This window comes from Bubalus kerabau, chromosome 11 (assembly GCF_029407905.1).
Source record: "Bubalus kerabau isolate K-KA32 ecotype Philippines breed swamp buffalo chromosome 11, PCC_UOA_SB_1v2, whole genome shotgun sequence".
Taxonomy (NCBI): Eukaryota; Metazoa; Chordata; class Mammalia; order Artiodactyla; family Bovidae; genus Bubalus; species Bubalus kerabau.
In genome coordinates, this window is record NC_073634.1 from 94,880,762 (window position 1) to 94,902,798 (window position 22,037).

General features: G+C 44.8%; 1 long non-coding RNA gene across 1 annotated transcript in view; it reads right to left on the minus strand.

The window, feature by feature from the left end:
• Window positions 1-725: 725 nt before the first annotated feature.
• LOC129622569 (uncharacterized) overlaps window positions 726-22,037 on the minus strand; it is a 40,485-nt gene continuing 19,173 nt past the window's right edge. The window contains exon 3 of the long non-coding RNA XR_008700070.1: window positions 726-1,137. This is a non-coding gene — a long non-coding RNA (uncharacterized LOC129622569). The remainder of the gene's footprint in view (window positions 1,138-22,037) is intronic.

The following is a 22,037-nucleotide window of genomic DNA, read 5'->3' on the forward strand; positions in this document are numbered from 1 at the left end:
GGTCTTCTCCAGCACCACAATTTGAAAGCATCAAGTCTTCAGTGCTCAGCCTTCTTTATGGTCCAACTCTCATGTCCGTACAAGTCATAAAGACGATCCTAACATTGTCCCAGTGATCTACACACGAGCTCATGTCACTGCACTGGAATGGAAAAACCTACCTCCACCCCCACATACCATTCTGCATTCCCAGCGGTAGAGTTTTAAATAATTTGACAATGTGGAAACTTGAAAGGTGATATTTCTTTTAGATCAAGAACACGCTGCTAGATTGAAGACAGAGAGAAAGGAAATGCACAGACTGTTCCATAACATTTTGTAATATTTTTCCTATTTCTTCCGATTTGTCTCTTTCCAATGGTTCTAAAATATATTAGGCTGCTTATTGGTCATGATGTACTTATATAAAGAGCTTTCATATCTTGTGGAGATCAGCCCAGCTCCAGCAGAAATCTATTCGTTGTGACTAAGTAAGTAAGAGCGATATTTTTGCCAGGGAGTACCTGCTACATTGCATTAGCTTTATTTGGAGAAAAAAGGCATTTTCATGTCTGAATTGTGGTACTTTTGCTTTGCTCAGAAAACAGATTGACTGATGGATTTAAGAAATGTTCACAGAAGCTCAAGGGATTAAAGCAAGAAATATCTATATATGCCTGCTATGAAAAAATAAATTAAATAAAGCCATGACATTGGTTACTTTTGATTTAACAAAATTTCTCTTTTTTCAGAAATTTTGTATTTCTTTAAAATGAAGATTGAATAAATATAATTTACATGGGGGTGTGTGAGTGCTAAGTCACTTCAGTTATGTCTAATTCTTATAGTCTGTAGCCTGGCAGGCTCCTCTGTCCATGGGATTCTCCAGGCAAGAATACCAGAGTGGGTTGCCATTTTCTTCTCCAGGGGATCTTCCCGACCCAGGGATCAGACCCAGGTCTCTAACATCTCCTGCAGTGGCAGGCAGGTTCTTTACCATTAGCAAATGCTTCTAAAATCAGAAAAGGTTAATAGAGAAGATATGGTATCATGACTCCACAAGGTATTACCTACATGAAGTTTAACCTTTAGCAATTCAAGAATCCTTCTCAACAGTAAAGACTCCACTCAACACGGTAAGACACTGCTTCAAAGAGGCTGAAATAGAAGAGACGCAGCATATCAGTAAAATCAGAAGACGTACCAGGTACTTACCTGCAGGTCACTCATGTGGCCCTTCTGAGCCTCCCCATCCCCAACCTCATCACCATGGAGACAAGAAAAAACACAGGTGACAAAGAGTTCATTCAAAGGTGCTTGTTATTTTCTTGGCATCTTCGCTGCTACCATGATGATGACTAAACTCAAACAACAGAGACATAAAGAAAGAAAAGTGCACTGAGCCCGCCTGCTGGGCCCACCGCCACTCGCTAGAGCCCTGTTGCTGCTCCTGTGTGAGGCTGCCTCCGTCCCCCTCCCCGGGAGGCCCACCCTAAGCTGTCCAGAAGCTGGGGTTTCCTCTTTATTAACTTTTATTTTATATCAGAGTAGAGTTGATTTTGGAGAAGGCAATGGCAACCCACTCCAGTACTCTTGCCTGGAAAATCCCATGGACAGAGGAGCCTGGTGGGCTACAGTCCATGGGGTCACAAAGAGTCGTACATAACTGAAAAGACTGAGTATGCACATACATGTATCTATTCTTTTTCAGATTCTTTTCCCAAGTAGGTTATCCCAGAGTGTTGAGTAGAGTTCCCAGTGCCATACAACAGGTCCTTGTTGATTATCTATTTTACAGCCAGTATTGTGTGATTTCCTCCATAACACGGTATCATTTCTCTTCCGGGAGCATCTTCATCTTTCTTTCGGGACATCAGCCCAAACTGAGGGAGGTAAGGATGCCTCCTGTCCAGGTTGTGTGCAGCCGGCAGGACAGAGAGCATCCTGGGAGCCCCAGCCCCACCCGCCAAATGTACTGGGGAGATGTGGCAGAAATATCCACTAGGCCAGCTTTAGCTCCTTGGGAAGGAAAATGCCTGCCACCCGCACCTGGGAATGAGAACTGTCTGGAAGCCATCCCTCCCTCTGGGTCTCTCTCCTCCTGGGCTCTGCCGGCCTCATGTGACCTGGAGCCCATAAGCCACTCAGTGTCTTTGGTACCAAGACCTCTCCAAACCTCCCCCCATCCTCCCCAAGCCTCCCTCCCACCCTCCCTAAGCCTCCCTCCCATCCTCCCTAAGCCTCCTTCCCATCCTCCCTGGCCCTCCGCCTCTCAGGTGCCCTGGGCCCCTGAGCCCTCTCCCACCGCCTCACTCTCTTGTGCTCCACTGAGCCCCCTCGTGTCCTGCTCCAGGGTATCATTGCCGTAAACCATGTGCTGCCAGAACTCAAGCAGGAAAGAAGGTGAGTCACGACCTGTCAGATGACTCAGTGCCACACTGGAGACAAACACCGCTCAGCCCTGGCTGCTCCCACCAGGCTGGGAGCCTCACAGCAGAATGCATCCCAGCGCTGACAGCGAGCACAGTGAGACCAGGAACCAGTAGTTTCACACACGAGCTATTCCCGGGCTGAACAAAGCACTTTATGTGAAATTATCTACTTTAACCGCTCTGTGAAGAGGCTGGCCTGGGCAACCCCAGGATGGGGGTGCCCTGGTGGGTACCCCCAGCTTGTGGCTTCCCTAAAGGAGACTCGTGAACAGGACGGTCTGAGTTGGGCCCCCTCTCTGCTTTCCCAGGGGAGCAGAAGAAAGTGACAAACAATAACCCCCATCTGGGCGTCAGCCCGGACAAAAGGCCTGAGGTTGTGGGCAAGTCGCTCACCCCTGTTACTAAATTGCACTGTTAGTGAAATTACACTAGAAAAGCTTCATGGTTTATTTTTATAAGGCTTCTAGGTCTTTGGGGGCTTGTACTTTATATGGAGAGAGTTTCACCAAATGAGATGTCACTGTCTTCCCTTGAAGCAGAAACAACCCTCCCCTTTCTGCAAACGTAGGATGGAGCTTCCTTCCTCTCTGAAGCTAGACAAGGTCACCTGACTCACTGTGACCACTGAACTGTGAACAGAGGTAGCTGTGCTCCCTCCAGACAGATACCTTTGAAAATGAAGACTGGATTCACCATTTCCCCTTCCCCTTCATCTCACAGGTGGGAATGCCCCAGAGCCACCATCCACTGGGTTGGGACATTAGCTTGAGCAAGAAATATACCTCTGAGAGTTGGGGTGGGGGTGTTTGTTATGCAGCATGATCCAGACTGCCTGGCCAATACACTGAACATCTTTCATGCCCCAGGCACAGTTCTAGGCTCATGAGATGCAGCTGTAAACAAAGCAACTGGTTAAACCAGCTGTTGTCAGACAGAAGCAAGGCTGCCTGGACAGAAAGCAGCAGCTGGGGTTTTCTGGAGGCTGGTTGAGGAACTAAAGGAGGGGGAAGAGACATCCCAAGACACTGGGCTTGGAGCGCTAGGGTCAGAAAGTGTCTGCACCCATGTGAGGCCAGCAGAGAGAACCCAGCTTCCTCTCCATGTCACACTGCTCAGACAACACACTACACATTCACTGCCCATGTGTGGATGGCATGTACACTGGCCAGTCCATCCACAAAGAGGAGAATAATGACTCGGATCAGGCAGGAGGGAAAGGCTCCTGTGAGAGGCAGTTCTTAAGTGCAGTCCGGAGATACTCCTCCGAGTGGGTCATCTCCTGTGCATAGAACAGGCCTGAGCACACCTTCACCAGAAATGAAACCAACTACCTGGACAAAGCACTCACCCAACCATGATGCATGTTCTCAGGTCCATGATGCACAGCTGTTGGCTTATCAAGCCTGCAGTTCTGAACCTGGGCCAAGACCCAAGAAGAATTGATGCCAATGAGAAGAGTAAGGAAACTGAGCAGAGAGTAGACTGACCACAGCTGCCCTGGCCCCACACCTGCATGTTCGCTGTGGTGTCAGCTAACCCTGGACCTCATCCATTCTTTTATTAAATATGTATATTTATTTAAAGCCTCTAGAAATCTCTCACCCCCTAAATCACTCACTTGGCACAACATACCATTGATAAGGCAGCAGTTAAACAACTAGCATTTTGCATCCTAAAATGAACATCTCAAAATGCACAGTCCTTTCTAATTCTATTTCTAATTATTATACTATATACAACCCAAGATGAGGGTGAATTGATAAAATATTCAAACAAGCCAACGGTTCATAGAATACATTAAAAATTCCATTTAAACTGTTAGTTAGGCTGTACACATTTGTAAACATAAACATTAACCCTCAGGAAAAATATTTTTTGAAGTATAGTGTGTATATATATATATATATATTTAAGATTTAAATACATTTTCTTTTTTTAATTTTTTTTTTACTTTAAATTTATTTATTTTAATTAGAGGCTAAAAAGAGCAAGGATCGTTCCACAGAAGGGCACCCTATCTCTGTAAACTTAAGAACACTTCCACAGGGTCTCTGCTGCTCTGAGTCTCTGGAAAGCCCTGCTTCCATTCTCTCCTCCACACAGGCATTGTGTGTGCCTCTATTGTCTAGGAGAAGGCTGTGCCCCAAGGCCAAAAGCCAGGCTCGCTCACCTCAGCACTCCTTCCTATGGCCCAGCTAGTCCTCCTTCATGTGGCGGGAGCTGAGGTCAGCTGAACTGACTGACATTCAGCAGTGTGCAGTTAAACTGGGCTGGATGAAATCAAACCAAAACAGTTTACACATTGTGCTCTGACGCCTGTGGATTTCCATCTTAGAAGCTAAGTACATGCATGTGAGCTAAGTCGCTTCAGTCGTGGCCTACTCTTCACAACCCCATGGTCTGCAGCATGTCAGGCTTCCCTGACCTTCACCATCTCCCAGAGTTTGCTCAAACTCGTGTCCGTTGAGTCAGGGATGCCATCCAACCATCTCATCCTCTGTCGCCCCCTTCTCCTGCCTTCCATCTTTCCCAGCATCAGGGTCTTTTCCAATGAGGCAATTCTTCACATCAGGTGGCCAAAGTACTGGAGTTTCAACTTCAGCATCAGCCCTTCCAGTGAATATTCAGGGTTGATTTCCTTTAGGATGGACTGGTTGGATCTCCTTACAATCCAAGGGATTCTCAAGAGTCTTCTCCAGCACCACAAGTTGAAGGCATCAGTTCTTCAGGACTCAGCCTTCTTTATGGTCCAACTCTCACATCCATACATGACTACTGTACTGGAATATAATACTCAATATTAAATACAATATTGGTGATCCTCCAGTCACCAATTCTTGGTACATTCTTGCCACTTTCCTTCTATTTATTTCCTTACATCACTTTTACTCTATTCTCTACTGTCATTCATTGGAAATGGACACAAGTTATTTTTTATAATAAAGATAAATAATTAATAATCAAAACAGAACAAATATTTAAATTATCTTAGAGCTGCTGGGCAAGAAAAGCTGTGGTGTATATCCAAATGTTGTGATAAATCTCATTGTTTCTTCAGATCATGTCAAAACACAAACTAAACATGTGTAATAAATTATATTGGGAGGAGAAGGCTACATTTTAAAATTGAGGAAAGATGGATTTGACAAACAGTATTAAAGAATTTCCCAAAGGCCAACAAATTAATGATCTATAAATAGGATCCACAGTCCCATGCTTCATCAGATTCTCTAATTAATTAATTAATCCATCTCTCTTCATGAGATAGATCAGTTAATAAGAAGGACAGAGGAAGGAGAAGGAAGGGAATTCCTGTGATGTGAGAATACACTGTGTACAGTAGTCCACATGTCGTAACTCTAGGGAGTAGGTTTCATCATTCTCACTTTATAGATGAGATCATTTTACTGGAGCTCAGAAATAAGTGTCTTGGCCAACATCATGAAGTCATAAGAAGTCATCCATGTTTCATCCAACTACAAGTGATTTCCTCTGCAAACTCCACAGTGCCCATTAAATCTATAGTACTTTCAAATGTTCTAGATTCTTCAGATTTTTATAATATCTCATTCCTCCAGTGAATTAGTCTATCATGTTATTATTACCTCTATTAGTTTCCTAGGACTGATGTAACTGTGGGTAGCAATCAGCATAGGTTTTGCCCATTTGGAGAATAAAGAAATTGGGGTCAAGAGATTTAGGTGCCCAGGCTGGGTGCAGCCCTGTGTTGCAGAGCAGAACCAGATTGTAGTGACTCTTTGGTAAAGACCCTGATGCTGGGAAAGATTGAAGGCAGGAGGAAAAGGGGGTGATAGAGGATGAGATGGTTGGATGATATCACCAACTCAAGGGACATGAGTTTGAGCAAGCTCCAGGAATTGGCGATGGACAGGGAAGCCTGGCGTGCTGCAGTCCATTGGGTCACAAAGGGCCTGACGTGACTAAGGGACTGAAATGAACTGAATTGAACTGTGCCCCCAAAAGCCCACCTTCCTGCCGCCCACGCCAAGAAGGATGGGACTGAATACGTCTGACGGCAGGTTATGCTACCCAGTGTTCTTATACCATAGTCCATGCCTCCTTCCCCCACTCTGAAATTACTCAGCGATTCCATTTTAAAGATTTGAGTAAGTCCTCAGGATTAAATCCAGAGTCCTCTCCCTCAGATGCAATTCTAGTGTTTCCAACCCGTGCCCCATCTCCTCAGCTTTATGAAAATCCCCTGCCTCTTGGCCGTTCAAAAGATAGTAAAGTCAAGAAAATCTAAAAACTCCTGGAAATAGGAGGTTAAGTGAATGTCTGATGGCCTCCAAAAACAGTAAAGACTCGAGGCAAGTTCAAGTCGCTGCTGAAGCTGCCTGTCCCCAAGTCCCTGAAAGCCCAGTGCTGCCCCCACCTCGATGCAGGCTGACATATTTCCGATGACGACGAGGATGAATATTCAGCAGCGTAAACACCATTGGCATTTCCTAAATCAATATTAATGGAAGCCCTCAGGCAATCGATACACAAAGGGGAAAGCTAGAGCAATGCAGCTTCTGCTACAAATAGCAGCAGCACCCCCAGCCTCTAAGGAACTCAGATGTCCACAAACTCTCTTCCTTGACATGAGTTAAACCTTCAAAGTGTATGAGTAGGATTTCCATCTTTTCATATGTAGTCATTCTCACAGAGGACCACTCTCAACACCCCTATCACAAATACACCCAGCCTGCCACACGCTGGAGACTTTGGTTAAACTACCAATAAGCTAAGCGGGCTGTCACTGCTCTGTCTCTTGTTCGTATATTTAACCAAGTTCTATGAGCACACACATAGAACTTTTACCCACATCTATGAGCAGTCAAGTGGGTAAAACAAAGGCCGCAGAGCCAACAGGAGCTCACCCAGACTGCACAGGTAACCAGCTGAGGGGTTCCTGTGGGCCCTTTAACCTCCCTGTGTGCCCATATCCTCACCTAGAAACTAGAGATTGCTTGGAGCAGCTCGCAGGGCAGCAGCGAGGGATAAATGAAACTGTGGAAACAGACTTGACACAGGCCCTGCACAGAGGAAGGGCTCAATTAGTAGCAACAACTACTGTAAACCTGTCTGGAATACACTGACTCAGGAAACAGAAGTGATTTTTTTCCTCCTCATTTTATTTATTCATTTATTGGCTTTCTTTCTTTTTAAAAAAAATTTTTTTTTTTTTTTACTTTACAATATTGTATTGGTTTTGCCATATATTGACATGAATCTGCCATGGGTGTACATGTGTACCCCATCTTGAAACCCCCTCCCACCTCCCTCCCCATCCCATCCCTCTGGGCCATCCCAGTGCACCAGCCCAGAGCACCGTGTATCGTGCATTGAACCTGGACTGGTGATTCGATAATATACATGTTTCAATGCCATTCTCTCATATCATCCCACCCTTGCCTTCTCCCACAGAGTCCAAAAGACTCTTCTATACATCTGTGTCTCTTTTGCTGTCTCGCATACAGGGTTATCTTTACCATCTTTCTAAATTCCATATATATGCTATATTGGTGTTTTTCTTTCTGACTCACTTCACTCTGTATAATAGGCTCCAGTTTCATCCACCTCATTAGAATTGATTCAAATGTATTCTTTTTAATGGCTGAGTAATACTCCATTGTGTATATGTACCACAGCTTTCTTATCCATTCATCTGCTGATGGACATTTAGGTTGCTTCCATGTCCTGGCTATTATAAACAGTGCTGCGAGGAACATTGGGGTACAAGTGTCTCTTTCTATTCTGGTTTCTTCACTGTGTATGCCCAGCAGTGGGATTTCGGGGTTGAATGGCAGTTCTATTTCCAGTTTTTTAAGGAATCTCCACACTGTTCTCCATAATGGCTGTACTAGTTTGCCTTCCCACCAACAGTGTAAGAGGGTTCCCTTTTCTCCACACCCTCTCCAGCATTTACTGCTTGTAGACTTTTGGATAGCAACCATTCTGACTGGCGTGAAATGGTACCTCATTGTGGTTTTGATTTGTATTTCTCTGATAATGAGTGATGTTGAGCATCATTTCATGTGTTTGTTAGCCCTCTGTATGTCTTCTTTGGAGAAATGGCTGTTTAGTTCTTTGGCCCACTTTTTGATTGGGTCATTTATTTTTCTGGAATCGAGCTGCAGGAGTTGCTTGTATATTTTTGAGATTAATTCTTTGTTACTTCATTTGCTATTATTTTCTCCCATTCTGAAGGCTATCTTTTCACCTTGCTTATAGTTTCCTTTGTTGTGCAGAAGTTTTTAATTTTAATTAGGTCCCATTTATTCATTTTTGCTTTTATTTCCAATATTCTGGGAGGTGGATCATAGAGGATCCTGCTGTGATGTATGTCAGAGAGCTTATTGCCTATGTTCTCCTCTAGGAGTTTTATAGTTTCTGGTCTTATGTTTAGATCTTTAATCCTTTTTGAGTTTAACCACTTGTAAAAGAATGAAACTAGAATACTTTCCTCCTCACTTTAAAGCCAATGTTATGATATGGATGGTGTAGATGGTGCGGATGGTGTGAGTGGTGTGGATGATGGGGATGGTGTAGACAATGTGGGTGGTATGAATGGTGTGGATGGTGAGGATGGTGTAGACAGTGCGGGTGGAGTGAATGGTGTAGATGGTGTGTATGGTGTACACAGAATGGGTGCTGTGAGTGGTGTGAATGGTGTGGATGATGAGGATGGTGTAGACAGTGCGGGTGCAGTGAAATCTGTGGATGGTATAGACAGAGTAGGTGGTGTGAGTGGTACAGATGATGTGGATGGTGTACACAGTGTGGGTGGAGTGAAATGTGTGGATGGTGTAGACAGTGCGGGTGGAGTGAAATGTGTGGATGATGTGAATGGTGTAGACAGTGTGGGTGGTGTGAATGGTGTAAACTGTGTGGATCTGGGAACAGTGTGAACGAGCACCAGTCTTACAGAGGAGGTGTGGGGAGGAAAGAGGGCAGGGCACGTGCTGACCAGAAACTGTCATATTGGCTTCTTGTTTTCCACAGGTCTTCTCATTCACATCCTTGGTCTTACACTTTGGGGAAATTTCAAGAAAGAACTCCCATTTACAAGATGTTGTGGCTCTCCAAGGAATGCTGAAGTTAGGGTAAAAAGCATTAAAAAGGGGGTTCAATTACATAAACCTGAGGCTCCTGCTCATCTTAAGATTGTCATTTTCTAGGTTCTCTGCTGCAGCAGTGAACTCCACCAAGATGATATAAATGTCATTCCGTGCGTGTGCTCAGTCGCTTCAGTTGTGTCCGACCCTCTGTGACCCCATGGACTGTAGCCCGCCAGGCGCCTCTGTCCAGGGGATTCCCCAGGCAAGAATACTGGCTTGGGTTGCCGTGCCCTCCTCCAGAGGATCTTCCTGACCCAGGGATCGAACCCACATTTCCTGCATTGCCCGCAGATTCTTTACCACTGAGCCACCAGGAAAGCCCAACAGTGTTGTATGAAAGTTATATATGAAAGTTCACAGTATTGAATTAACTAATGTTGCTGTTTCCAGGATGAATTGCAAGATAGCTCTTGTGTTAGCAAAAAAAATTTCTTTATGGGGATAAAAGAAAAAAATGCACCAGTTCTCGATCTAAATTGTTATGAGGAGAAAATATCCTGAATTGAATAACTCAGGACCCACTCTTTTCCCAAGAGAAAGCAGGTTACTTATGAGAAATAAGTTTGAAATCTCTGCACCTGGAGCTGCTTCCACAGGCTTTGTCCTGACCAGGTGGTGGTTGGAAAAAAAGGGAGGGGAAAAAAAAAAAAAAAAGCTGATCCTCTGTTGGTGGGTAAACAGCGACATCCAGTGGCCAATTAAATTTACCAATCACATTCTTGCAATTGATTCAACTTCATAGAAAAAACTGAAGTTGGTTTAAAACTCAATATTTTAAAAAAAATTAATATCAGGGCATCCAGTCCCATAAGTTCAAGGCAAATAGAAGGGGAAAGTGTGGAAGCAGTGATATATTTTCTTTTCTTGGACTCTAAAATCACTGCAGATGGTGACTGCAGCCAAGAAATCAGATGATTTCTTCTTGGAAGGAAAGGTATGACAAACCTAGACTGTATTAAAAGCAAAGATATCATATCACAGATAAACGTCTGTATAGTCAAGACTACGGTCTTTCCAGCAGTCGTGCATGGATGTGAGAGTTGCACCGTAAAGAAGGCAGAGTGCCAAAGAATTGTTTCTTTCAAACCATGGTGCTAGAGAAGACTCCTGAGAGTCCCTTGGAGATCAAACCAGTCAAGCCTAAAGGAAATCGACCCTGAATACTCATTGGAAGGACTGATGCTGAAGCTGAAGCTCCAACGCTTTGGCCACCTGATGTGACCAGAGGACTCATTGGAAAAAAAAAAACCTGATGCTGGGAAAGACTGAAGGCAGAAGGAGAAGAGGGCAACAGAGGATAAGATGGTTGGATGGCATCACAGACTCAATGGAAATGAACTTGGGCAAACTCCAAGAGATGGTGAAGGACAGGGAGGCCTGGCATGGTGCAGTCCATGGGGTCACAAAGTATCAGACAGGACTTGGTGACTGAACAACAATTTTGTTATCTGACAGATGTTTAGAGAATAACTAGAAGATGCAAGATGCTATGAGACATTGTATAACACTCCTCATGCCTACAGAAACTTCCTCCACCAAAACCAACCCCTTGTAGGATAATTAGGGAGTTTGGGATGCACTTGAGCACACTGCTATATTTAAAATGGATAACCAACAAGGTATGGCACAGGGAAATCTGCTTAATGTTATGTGGCAGCCTGGATGGGAGGGGAGTTTGGGGGAGAATGGATATACGTATATATGCAACTGAATCCCTTCACTATTCACCTGAAACTATCACAGCATTGTTAATTGGCTATATCTCTATACAAAATAAACATTCAAAAAAAAAACCCAACCTCTTGTCAACTACAAATTGGCACTTGCCGTGGGTGGTTGCCATCTATCTCTATGAAAATTAAATTATGAACTGCTACAGCTGCTGACTTTCAATGCCCCCTTTAGGAGTTCAGGGTGGAGAGTAGAAATAAGGTGCTCTGTGCTTGGGGAAAAACTGGCAGGACAGGTCTTCAGATAGTTAGATATTCTCAGGAACTGACTTCATGAGCCCACTTCTTGTATCTCCTCAAATCTAGAAAAATCTCTAAAATCCAAGATGACAATTGCTTCTCATGACTGGCAGAAGCTTCACAAGACCAGCAGAAACTTTCTACAAAAAATATGTGCTTGATTTCATGGACTCCCCCTTCACCAAAATCACATATACACCGACCTTTCCCACTGCCACTTTGGAGTAGTTTCTCAGAGCTATCTGAGGTCCTGTCTCCCAGTCTGCAGTCCTCATTTTGCCCCAAATAGAACTTAACTCACAACCCTCACGTTGTATATTTTCTAAGTTGATGACCTAAAGCAGAAACAGGAAATCTGGAATCCTGAATCTTCTTCAAATGCCCAAGGTGACCTAGCCAGAGAGGTCAGTGAACTGCAAGGGAATTGAAAGGCTTTGTCTGGGTTCACCACCCACCCCGAACACGTCAACTCAAATAATAGCCGTGTGCACATGGCAAGTATTAATCTCAGGACATGGAACAGTGGGCTTAGTTCTCCTGATTTCCCCAACCAGTCTTTCCGTAACTTGGTAGAGCTGCATTAGTTTCCACTTCCGGGATGAGCAAACCATCACTTTCACAATTGTGTTAGAGCTAATTCCCAGGAGTAAAATAAACCCCAGAATCGTGGATTCATCGTGGGCACAAACTTGGCAGCCTCAGGCAAGATGTTAACCTCAGTAAGGCTGAGGCTCTTCGTTATTAAACAGGGTCATTCCCTTCACTTCACACGCTGTGAGGACTGGATGAAGTTGTCTCTCTTCTCCTGGAGTCATGGAGCACTCCCGGGGACTGGGCAGCCGCCTGGCTTTGAGCATCCCATGGGGCCATCACTCAAGGCGTGATGCTGCTCGCCCACTCCATGCCCCAGTCTCCTGGCTCAGAGTCAGCCTCCCTGTAAGACGTCCCCAACTGGACCAGCTGTGCATCTCCAGAGCTCCCTCACTCACGTCTGCTGCAGCTGGAGCAGAGCCAAGAGGCCATAAAGGGCACACATCACTCCAGTATTCATCATTACATCCAGAAGCCTGTTTCAAACGTAAGGATATGAATCATACCAAGGCATTGAGTCACAAGATGCTGTGGTTCCTAGACTTTCTTTTTGAACTTGGTGTTGCATGGAACTTCATTACGTCCATTTTAGATCAGGCATGCCTGGTTCAAGACTGTTGTGCCGAAGAACCCACAATTATTCCAAAATTAATTCTGTAATGACTTCACCCAAAACAGGAACCAACTCAATAAACATTGCTCTTTTCTCTGATTTAATGAACTGGACTGGAGTCAGTATGCAGAATGAGTGTATGGCATTTGCAACATGGGGGTCCTCTGTCCTCACCACACTGAGCCTGCCCTCAGAATCAGACAGCGTTTGCTTATTCCATTTGGGAGGTAAGAAAACACGAAAGTAGTACACGTGACATTTCACTGTGGTTGTGTCCTCACTCTAAATAAAAACATCATGAAAACCCTGCCTTTAAAAAAAGAGATGATCAAAAAAAAAAAAAAAAGAGATGATCAGATCTGAGACCTCCATAATTGTTGAATTTCAACCAACATTTTTCAATTAAACTTGGATTAGGACTGCAGGAGATGCAGTTAATATTTTTAAATACAGCAATTCTTTATCTAAGATGAGAAGCATTAAAGATTCATGTTATATATTATACTTATTCCAATGAAAAAAATCAGTGGAGACCTTTAGATATTCAAGAATGAGGTTCAAAGAAAAAGATTTTCCATTAGCCAGTTAGCCAGAAATTAGGTAAATTGGAATACACTCTTCTCTAAGAATTTTGGGGAATCTGGGTATTTCTACCTTATGTCTTTTTTGTGAGCCCTCAAAAAACTGTAGCTAACAATGAATAGTATTGAAACTATGACATTTATTTTCTGAGACAAAAAGTCCTGTCAAGGGAATCTCTTGTGTATTTTTTAGTATGATTCCAAGGCAAACACGTGAGTGGACTTAGTACACTGAAAGCAAAGCAGCAGCAGCACCTGATGTTCATATGACATCTACGATTCAGGAAGTTCTCCCCCACCCCACCCCCTGCTCATCTTGAATTTTCCCTGAAACCTACCAGGTGGACAGGGAGGTATTATTATTAGCTCTGTTTTTCAGATGAGAAAATGGAGGCTCAGGGCGGGGGAGTCATAAGATGCTCTGTCTTCTGGGATCTGACCAGTATCGTCACTAAGTACTCAATGCTTTTCACACCGAGAAAATGGAAAAGTGCCCTGAGATACCCATGCTGAGTGCTAAGGGTGTCAGACTGGCCAGTCCTGCCCCGAGGGTGGACGACTCTGCTTCCTGTCAGGCCAGCCTGGTGAGCATCCTTGGGGCTCGTGGGGTGAGGCCTGAGCGGGGAGAGCAGGAATCTGACTCATTTGCTGTAGTCCTGAGCCTGGAGGACAAGAAAGACAGGGAGAAACAGAGAAGGAGCTGAGAACCGTTCACAGTGGAAGTCAAAACACAGGCGGACCCCAAAGGCGGTCTTTTGAGTGACAGGGAATATGTGAGCAGACGAGGAGGAGCCCGCTGTTCTGAGCAAGGGTATTGTATTGTGCTGCTGTGCTCAGTTGCGTCTGCTTCTGCAGCCCCATAGACTGTATGTAGCCCACCAGGCTCCTCTGTCCATGGAATTTCCCAGGCAAGAATACTGGAGTGGGGTGCCATTTCCTTCTCCAAGGAATCTTCCCAACCCAGGGATGGAACCCCTGTCTCTTGCATCTCCTGCATTGCCAGGCAAATTCTTAGCAAAGATGTTCTGAGCAAAGATGATATGTTTTATAGGAAGGACATCAGGGGAGGGAGCCTTCTGTCCAGCATGACCAGAAGAAGTTTCAAGGAATAAGAGGGAAAGCACGCCCCCAAACTCAGGCACACCTCCCAGATCAAGCAAAGTGAGTGTTCATGACACAGAAAAGCTGAGCCTCTTCATTTGGTTCTTGAGGCCAGAGCCATTCCTCCCGGTCCATGGAAACTTCACGCTCTCTCGTTTTCTCATTTCAGGTTTTGCATTAATTTTGACTCGTTCAAGACATTAAAGCATTAGAGAGTTGAAAAATTCTTGGAGGTCTCCTTTCAAATTGCATGCCAAGGCTTCTAGCTAGCTTTTCTATATTTAATCAAAAGAACCCAGTGCCTGCTTTCAAAGAAGTTGTCACCCAGAGCCCTACCCACCAGCGGTAAACTGCAGCCCTTCAAAGCACTGGGCAGGCTGACCTCCAACAATCAGACATTGCTGAGAAATCTGGGAGCTTCTCGGGGCGAGGACTGAATGCTGAGTGAATGCTCCATGTTGTCTGTAGCTGAATCCAGCCATGTCATGGGCACTGGGGTCATCACCTGTGACACGTGAAAAGCAAGACAGAAATCTTTTCTCACTCACTCCTTGCTGTTTTCTAATCTAATTGACAAAAACCCCACAGAAGTGCAATAAGAATTCCTCTCTAGTCAATAGGTGAAAATCTATTATTGCGGGAGAACTATCAAAAGGTGTACAAGGAAATGAACAGGAATGGGTCAGAATAACCTCAGTTTGAGAGGACGGGAACATGCCGCAGGCAAAGAAAAGTAACAGAGAAAACGGGAGGAGACGCAACATGTGGCTGAGGGCATCCGGCTGCCGTTTCAGGAAGGAAACACATCAGTGCTGCACTCCAGGTGTTTAATTATGAATGGCCCGCTTAATTCTCCAAATTTACTACTGTTTCCTGAACGGCATGGATTTCTGAATTGAAATGCATCAGTGAGTCATTTCCAGGGCTTGGCAAAGCCTTCCATATGCCGTCTCACCCAGACCAGCCCAGCTCGGGACAGCATGCCGCCCTCCCCGTGAAGGGTGACCGGCCAATGCCAGGGTCACAGCGTCAGTGACACGTACAGACCCTCAATAGGTTATTTCAAAATGGTGAATGTTAAAGTGTTTGAAATTATCATCAACCATCATCCCGAGAATCAGGAAGTGGGTAAAAGAATTCTTCTGTGTTCTCATAATAAAGCCAGAGAGTTAAGAAAGATTTCTTGCCTGACTCTGAAATAGAATTAGGACATGAAAGAGGGAGGTCTTGTGATGTCTTTTCAGAATATTCAGTAATAACATGGCTGTGTAGTTTCATGGAGAAAGCAAATGCTTTCTGTAAATTTAGTTGACATTTTATATATACATATATATACATCCACATATATGTGCATATATATATATATATAGAGAGAGAGAGAGAGTAGGAAATGGCAACCTACTCCAGTATTCTTGTCTGGAAAATGCCATGGACAGAGGAGCCTGATGGGCTATAGCCCATGGGGTCTCAAAAAGTTGAACATGACTGAGCACACACACGCATGTGTATATATGTAGCGGATGTTTTGATGATGGCAATTCTGACTGGTGTGAGGTGGTACCTCATGGTAGTCTTGATTTGCATTTCTCTAATAATTAGTGATGTTGAGCATCTTTTCATGTGCCTCTTGGCCATATGTATGTCTTCCTTGGAAAATGTCTATGTAAGTCTTCTGCCCATTTTCTGATTGGGCTGTTTAGTTTTCTGATGTTGAGCTGTAGGTCTGGGGTAGAACCAAGGAATGTGTCTTTTCCACCTGCATTCCAAATGACTCTGATAAGTATGGAGGTCCACCCACGCCACACTTTCCTAATCACTATTGTGCTGATATGTGGGTTTCTTAGGTGTTGGTGGAAACTGTACCAAGTATATATTTGGAAATTTTCGCCTTGGAATTATGCGAAAGTGTTGGAAGAAAGGTGAATTTTGTTTCCCCCTTGAAAAAAATCCAATCTAACATCAACTCTTTCTTAAGCCCTCTCTGTGTGCCAGGATGTGTGAGGGGCGTTTTTAAATGACCTTATTTAATTCTCACGGCAGCGACCCTACAGAGCAGATGTTGTTACCACCACTTCACAAATGAGGAAACACTCAGGACAGGCATGCTCAAGGCTGCACACAGTGGTACTGGAAGGGTTCCTTTATTATTCCTCTCTTCACAAGCCAAAGATCAAAGATGCTTCTTTTATTTTCCACTAGGTTGCGAAGCTTCATTCTTGTCACAGGATACATTTCCTCCTGAGGAGCAGGCTACACCATGCGATTGTCCTCTGTCTCAAAGATGAAAAATGGGCAGAGATACATTTACCTCGGCCAGCAGAAGAAAAGATGTGCAGAAAATAGAGGCTTCACAAACAATTTTAAAGGAAAGAAGCTAAACACAGTGGTTCACCAACTAAATAAAGAACTCTAGGGCCAGGTCCAGAGGAAACAGGATACGGTGGTCAGGCCATCCATACACATACAGATGGGAACATGGTAAAAGCAGATGGAGATGCAGTTTTCAGCAGAGGCCTACCTGGGAGCAGGCAGGGCCTCCTGGCTTCTTGACCCCGTCGTGAGCACAAAACACATCAGAGCAGGCGGCGCCCCTCGGGGAGATTTTTTAAAGAGCTGAACATACCTGGGACTGGAGTGAAACACAGCCCCGGGAGACAAGAAGAATATGCTCCCCTAAAATGAAGACTGTGGCACCTCAGGCAACTGGAAGAGCTCTGTGCGGAACATCCAAAGGAGACCGAGGGCCAGAGCAGGGCAAACGACCAGAGGGACACCAACACAGCCCACAGACACGGCACCCGGATGTCGACGGAGCTGAGGTCAGAAAACGTCCATCATCCCCCACTCAAGACTGGAAAAGCGCACGCGCCTGGATCTTAGAGCTCCAGCTTCAACTCATCCTCCTCCAGATGATGTCACTTCCGTGTTCCTCTGCCTCCGGCATGCCGGACCATATCCTATCCTATCGTCTCTTTGCAGACTACCTTAAAACCTTGGGTTCTTTTGGGGTTTTTTTATTTATTGTCTTATTGAAGGATAATTGCTTTACAGAATTTTGCTGTTTTCTGTCAAACCTCAACATGAATCAGCCATGCTGCTGCTGCTAAGTCGCCTCAGTCGTGTCCGACTCTGTGCGACCCCATAGACGGCAGCCCACCAGGCTCCCCCGTCCCTGGGATTCTCCAGGCCATTTCCTTCTCCAATGCATAAAAGTGAAAAGTGAAAGTGAAGTCGCTCAATATGCACATATCCCCTTCCTCTTGAAACTCCCTCCCATCTCCCTCCCCACCCCACCTCTCTAGGTTGATACAGAGCCCCTATTTGAGTTTCCTGAGCCATACAGCAAATTCCCATTGGCTATCTATTTTACATATGGTTATGTAAGTCACTCTTTCCATACATTTCACCCTCTTCTCCCCTTTCCCTATGTCCATAAGTCTATTCCCTATGCCTCCATTCAGTTCAGTTCAGTTCAGTCGCTCAGTCGTGTCCAACCCTTTGCGACCCCATGAATTGCCGCACGCCAGGCCTCCCTGTCCATCACCAACTCCCGGAGTTCACTGAGACTCACGGCCATTGAGTCAGTGATGCCATCCAGCCATCTCATCCTCTGTCGTCCCCTTCTCCTCCTGCCCCCAATCCCCCCCAGCATCAGAGTCTTTTCCAATGAGTCAACTCTTTGCATGAGGTGACCAAAGTACTGGAGTTTCAGCTTTAGCATCATTCCTTCCAAATAAATCCCAGGGCGGATCTCCTTCAGAATGGACTGGTTGGATCTCCTTGCAGTCCAAGGGACTCGCAAGAGTCTTCTCCAACACCACAGTTCAAAAGCGTCAATTCCTCGGCGCTCAGCTTTCTTCACAGTCCAACTCTCATATCCATACATGACCACTGGAAAAACCATAGCCTTGACTAGACGGACCTTTGTTGGCAAAGTAATGTCTCTGCTCTTCAATAGTTATCTAGGTTGGTCATAACTTTTCTCCCAAAGAGTAAGCATCTTTTAATTTCATGGCTGCATTGCTACATGGTAAAATAAATTCTTCAGTACCATTTTTCTATATTCCATATATGTGCCTTAGAATATGATATTTATCTTTCTCTTTCTGACTCACTTCACTCTATATAATAGGTTCTAGGTTCATCCACCTCATCAGAACTGACTCAAATGTGTTCCTTTTATGGCTAATATTCCATTGTGTATATGTACCACAACGTCTTTATCCCTTCATCTGTTGATGAACTACCTTGAGTTCTTAACACATTCTCCTCCCAGGAATTGTAAGATGTGAGCAAGAGACAGGTAAAAAGGGCATCACCACCAAGGAGAACTCAGCTACAAGCCTCTTAGTTTATGAAACAATTCAGAAAGTTACAGTACTGGGACTTCCACTGCTGTTTCATAAAATTCATACTGATATGAAGAATTACAGAGATTTAGAGAAAGGGGACAACAGAGGATGAAATGTTTGGATGGTATCACCAACTCAACGGACATGAGTTTGAGCAAGCTCCAGGAGATGGTGAAGGACAGGGAAGCCCGGTGTGCTGCAATCCATGGGGTTGCAAAGAGTTGGACATGGCTGAGCGACTGAACAACAACAAGAGACTTCAACTCATTTTAAATGTCAAAGTGCAAGGATATAATGACATATCCCCCTGAATCACCACCTCTCATAGGAATCCTAACAATTTCCATTTTTCACATTGACATTTTTATTTCACATTCTTTTCATTTGTGACTGAAGCCTTATCATGAACTGGCAAATTCCTAAATAGCATACACGTTTAAAGAATCCTTGGTAGTGAACATGATCCCATATCATTTCATCCTGGTAGGGAGTTCTCCAAAGTGGCCTGACTTTAGTTTCAACCACAGATAATTTTTGGAATACACAGTTTCTGTAGAACTGTGTAAGACACCGTACAAAGAGTAAGCAAAGCTCGACCTCATGGAATTTGTCATCAAGGCTGTCTTTGTTGCTACTAATAACCGTGAACTAATTGAACAAGTGAAAAAAAAAAAGCCATTATAAAGGAAAAACTCAATTTTTTCCCTCCTACACAGGGAAAAAACCTGTCTTCCCTTCTACCACCCTCACCCAGAGCACCACACCTCTGGGCACTGGGTGGTCAGTTCTCTGGGACAGCAAGTGGGCATGCAGCCATTTAATTCAGTTCTAACGTGGTCATCCTGAAGACCTCATCAGATCCCAGATCCCAGGACTTAGGGGTTCAGCCCTACAGGACTGCCCCTCACCACCTGAGATGTGGGTCATCACCTGTGTTTCTGGTTGACCAGCTATGAGTTTGGAGGTTCCAAAGGCCACCTCCAAATCAGGACGCCAAGAGCAAGTGCAGGCCACACTGCTGACCAGCCGGCGACAGATCAGAGGCTCCCATGACCCCGCCATGGGTTCCATTAACTTTCGAGAGCAGCTCACAGATCACAGGGAAATGCTTCTTGTGTTTACTCGCGTCTCAAAGGACACAGATGGACACCCAGATGGGGGAGACACTTGGGGAGGTGTGGTGGAGCAGTTGAGCTCCCCTGCATTGTTGGGCAGACCTTTCTCCTAGCACCTCCACAGGTCCACCAGCTCAGAAGCACTCCTGTACCAGACCCTGCCCCTGGGGGGTGGCTGGAGGCTCCACTGTGCAGGGACGATCCATCATAAACTCTCCATTTTCAGCCCCTCTCTCTTCTCAAGAGAAGGTGGAGGGCGGAAATGAAGTTGCAAAGCGTCTAAATGTGGGCAGTTGTTTCCTGAGACCATTCCCATCCAGGAGCCACCCAGGGTCAGCTCTTTAGAACTAAAGACTCTCCTATCACCCAGGAAGCCACCAGAGTCTCAGGAGGCTTGTGCAGGAGTTGGGCCAGAGACCAACACATGTTCTTCATTATCTCACTGCTATATGTAAAGACAGAGAGAGCAGTACTAACTGCCAAGTGAATGGTACTGCCACTCGGATCTTAGGACTTAGGAAAGGAAAACCCAAATGTGGGAGCTGAATGGGAAGACCCGTGTCACTGGGATGTCACCCACCCTTGCTTCCAGCCCCGCCCCCTCCAATTCTGCCTCCCACTGCTGTATAACCTGGTGTTCTAACTGGTCATTTTTCTACCTCAAACACTCTCATCATTTTCTGTCATGTATAGAGACTAGCCACTTAGCCTGGCCTAGAGGCCCTGAGGACGGGACCCTGCCCTGGCTTTTCCAGGGAAACCTTTATCCCTCCACTCCCTCTTTGAGTGACTCCCTTTGTCTTCCACACAAACTTCTATTCATCCCTTAGAACCCTCTCTACAATATTCCTTACCTCTGAAAACAGACTAGCACACTTCTCCCTGGGTCAGCACCAGGCCTCAAGCATATTTCATATTTAAACTGCAGTGGTTGTGTTTGCCTCCCTTTCAACCCTATGGAGGCATGTGTGTGTGTATGCTTGTCCATGTGTCTGCCATACACCCGCATGGCTGGGTAGATCACAGACGTCCCAGGTGTCCAAAGTAAATATTAGTGGAAAAAGGAATCTGGGCAAGCCCTTGGAGGATGTAGAAAAGCTTTGAGACCTGGATGCTGGAAACATGAATTCTCTTCCAGGGCTCAGGTGGGTGTGACTATGAGATGGCTCAGGGAACAGGAGAAAAAGAAGAGCTTGAAAAATCATGTTGACTCAAATTCTGGAAAGTCTTGCAGGTCAAGTGAAAGAACGTGAACTTCATCGGCATTGAAACTTTTAGGTAAAGGTGTGGTGTGATGAGCACAATATTGGAAAGATGAACTTAGCTGTGGGGTACCATGGATAATGCATTACTGCAATCACATTGTCATTGTCATGAGGGAAAGCTAGATTCTGCCATGAGATGTGGTAGAAATCATGAAAAAAATCCCTGAGGTCTGCCCTTTGGACGGTATTTCAGATGCTTTCTGCACAGCAAAAGCATCATGAGGTGAGCTGTAGTGAGAGGCTGGGGTATGTCTGAGTGAGAGAAGAAAATGCATTTACAATAAAATGCTTCCTGGTTGCTATTTCCATGGTTGTTTCCACATTGGACCATTGAATGTAATTTTTCCAGGGCTTCAAATTTAACTAATATGTAGAGTACATCATGTGAAATGCTGGGCTGGATGAAGTACAAGCTGGGATCAAGACTGCTGGGAGAAATATCAATAAACTCAGATATGCAGATGACACCACCCTTATGGCAGAAAGCAGAGAGGAACTAAAGAGCCTCTTGATGAAAGTGAAAGAAGAGAGTGGAAAAGTTGGCTTAAAACTCAACATTCAAAAAATGAAGATCATGAATCCAGTTCTATCACTTCATGGCAAATAGATGGGGAAAAAATGGAAACAGTGACAGACTTTATTTTCTTGGGCTCCAAAATCACTGCAAGTCGTGACTGCAGTCATGAAATTAAAAGATGTTTGCTCCTTGGAAGAAAAGTTATGACCAACCTAGAAAGCATATTTAAAAGCAGAGACATAACCTTGCCAACAAAGGTCCATATAGTCAAAGTTATGGTTTTTCCAGGAGTCATGTATGGATGTGAGAGTTGGACCATAAAGAAGGCAGACACAGAAGAACTGGTGCTTTCGAACTGTGGTGTTGCAGAAGACTCTTGGGACTCCCTTGGATG